The sequence below is a fragment of the Lithobates pipiens genome, unplaced genomic scaffold (assembly GCF_037356315.1).
Source record: "Lithobates pipiens isolate NorthernLeopardFrog02 unplaced genomic scaffold, aLitPip1_a1.2 Scaffold_18, whole genome shotgun sequence".
In the NCBI taxonomy this organism is placed as follows: Eukaryota; Metazoa; Chordata; class Amphibia; order Anura; family Ranidae; genus Lithobates; species Lithobates pipiens.
The window spans coordinates 578172669-578176174 of record NW_027507758.1 but is presented as its reverse complement, the minus strand read 5'-3'; positions in this window follow the sequence as shown (position 1 = coordinate 578176174).

The following is a 3506-nucleotide window of genomic DNA, read 5'->3' as shown; positions in this document are numbered from 1 at the left end:
GGAGACACTGTCAAATGCCTTATTAATATCCAGGCTCAGCATTAAAAAAAGGGTCTAGAGCGTAGGTTTGCATCCTGTATAATGTTTGTGACTAGTCTGATATTATCAGTAATTTGTCTTCCCGGGATAAAGCCAGATTGAAAAGGGGAAATAAGTGTGGGAATGATTGAGGAAAGTCTATTGGCAAGGAGTCTGGTGAAAATCTTCAGATCGTTGTTTATAACAGAGATTGGTCTGTAGTTTTGTGGTAGTGTGTGATCTTTATTTGGTTTTGGGATGAGTGACATATTGGCTAGTAACATTTCCTCTGAGAATTGTTCACCTTTAAGGGTCTTATTGAATACTTTCATAAGGTGAGGAATTAGAAGTTGTTGATATTGTTTGTAATATAGCGACGAAAAACCGCCAGGGCCTGGAGCTGAGTTTTTTTTTTAAGGGACTTAATAATTTGAACTAATTCTTCTTCCGAGCAGGGCGAATTTAGAGTTTCCTCTTGGTTTTGATTTAATTGTGGCAAAGGGATATTATTCAACCAGGAAAGTGAGGAGGGAGGGAGTGGGAGATTAGGTGACGAAAGGAGGTCAGAGTAAAAAATTTTTAAATATTGAGTGCATCTCCTGAGGATGTGTGACCAACTGATTTGTGTTATTTTTAAGCTTGTATATATGGGTAGGTTTTATAGATTGATTACGTTTACGGGCAAACATTGTAGAGTAGGAGTTACTGGAGAGTAGGAATTTGACTTTTGACCAACGAAGAGCGTTCTCTGCTTTAAATGTTAGTAGAGCGTCTAATTTGTTACGTTTAGTTGTGATTTGTTTAACCACTTAATAACCGCCCTATAGCCGAATTATGGCTACAGGGCGGTTTCTTAACTCTGGGAGGCCATCATATGACGTCCTCCCAGAATTCCGCTCTCGCGCGCCCCCTGGGGACCTGGAGCATCCTGTGGACCCGGCGCATCATGGATCACGGTAAACGGCCGCTATGAGCGGCCGTTTACCACGTGATCGCTCCGTCAAATGACGGAGTGATCACTTGTAAACAAACCGGCGTCATGTTATGACGCCGGTTCCTCCCTCCCCCTCTCTGTACCGATCGGAACAGCGGAGGGGGAAGAGATCGGTGTCAGCAGCGATGTGGGCTGCATCTGCAGTGCCCACATCGCTGCTCACCGAAAATACACCCTGCAACACCCTGCAATGCCCGCCAATACCGTGCAACACTCTGCAATGCTCTGCAACACTCTGCAATACCCTGCAACACTCTGCAATACCCTGCAATACCCTGCAATACCCTGCAACACTCTGCAACGCCCGCCAATACCGTGCAACACTCTGCAACGCCCGCCAATATCCTGCAATGCCATACTCTGAGATACCCAGCCATAGTCGGTGATACCCTGCAATACCCAGCCATAGACACCCCCCCCCCCCTCCCGCCACCCTCCGGTGCTTCTACCGACTCGCCAATACGATCAAATCCAGAATCTTTTTTTTTTTTAAGGCTTCCCAGCTTAGAGATGAGATGCAGGGTCTTATTGACCCCATATCTCACTGTAAAGAGGACCTGTCATGCCATATTCCTATTACAAGGGATGTTTACATTCCTTGTAATAGGAATAAAAGTGATCAAAAAATTTATTTTTGGGGGAAAAAAAAAAAATGTCAAACCAAAATAAATAAAGTAAAATGAACAATAAATTTTTTTTTTTTTTTTTTTTTTAAGCGCCCCTTTCCCCATGTGCTCGCATGCAGAAGCGAACGCATATGTAAGTCCCACCCACATATGAAAACGGTGTTCAAACCACACATGCGAGGTATCGCTGCGAACGTTAGAGCGAGAGCAATAATTCTAGACCTAGACCTCCTCTGTAACTCAAAACATATAACCAGTAAAAAAAAAAAAAAAAAATTAAATCGTCGCCTATGGGGATTTTTAAGTAGCGACGTTTGGCGCCATTCCACGAGCCTGTGCAATTTTGAAGAGTGACATGTTAGGTATCGATTTACTCGGTGTAACTTCATCTTTCACATTATGCAAAAATTGGGCTAACGTTACTGTGTTATTTTTTATTTTATTTTTTTAAGCACAAAACTTTTTTTTCCAAAAAAAAGCATTCGAAAAATTGCTGCGCAAATACCGTGCGAGATAAACGACCACCATTGTATTCTCCAGGGTGTTTGCTAAAAAAACATATATAATGTTTTGGGATTCGATGTAATTTTCTAGCAAATAAATGATGATTTTTACATGTAGGAGAGAAATGTCAGAATTGTCCTGGGTGCTCCAGAACGCCTGATGGCGCTCCCTGCATGTTGGGCCTCTGTATGTGGCCACACTGTAAAAGTCTCACACCTGTGGTATCACCGTACTCGGGAGTAATAGCAGAATGTGTTGTGGGGTGTAATTTGTAGTATGCATATGCTGTGTGAGAAATAAACTGATAATATGACAATTTTGTGAAAAATAAAAATAGTAAAAAAAAAAAAAAAAATCTTGATTTTGCAAAGAATTGTGGGAAAAAAATGACAACTTCAAAAAACTCATCATGCCTCTTACTAAATACCTTGGAATGTCTTCTTTCCAAAAAGGGGTCATTTGGGGGGTATTTGTACTTTTCTGGCATGTTAGGGTCTCAAGAATTGAAATAGGCCGTCAGTACTTCAGGTGTGATCAATTTTCAGATATTGGCACCATAGCTTGTGGACTCTATAACTTTCACAAAGACCAAATAATATCCACCAATTTGTACTTATTTTTACCAAAGATATGTAGTGGTATAAATTTTGGCCAAAATTTATGAAGAAAAAATTACTAATCTGCTAAATTTTATAACAGAAACAAAAGAAAAATCATTTTTTTTTTTTTTTTTTTTACAGAATTTTCTGTATTTTTTCTTTTATAGCACAAAAAATAAAAAAACCCAGCGGTGATTAAATACCACCAAAAGAAAGCTCTATTTGTGTGAAAAAAAGGACAAAAATTTCATATAGGTCCAGTGTTGCATGACTGAGTAATTGTCATTCAAAATGTGAGAGCACCGAAAGCTGAAAATTGGTCTGGTTATTAAGGTTGTTTAAGTGCCCAGTGGTTAAAGATATCAGGGTCATGTGTTTATGGTCTTAATATAGATTATGAAGGTCCTTGGTGAGGGAGTGAATTTTTAACCTCACCCCATTACATTGTGCTGCTCTTAATAAAATAACCTCTTATCACGGCTTTATGTGCTGGGTACCCACTTTTTACAGCACCCAGCTCCCACTTCCTACCTGGCTCTGCAGCACCGGAAGGACGTTTACTTCTCCCCCCGCAATCTTCTGGCACACGTCTCAGGACCCAGAAGATCGCCCGGCCATTCACAGCAGGGCTCGCGCATGCACAGTGCACACCTGACTGTGAAACCACAGCTGGGTGCCCACAGTTAGAATGCCAGTGCTGTGGAGGGGAGCTTTTAAATGGGTGGAACTCCACTTTAACAGTTGAAGAGCAAGCAATCAGTCCAT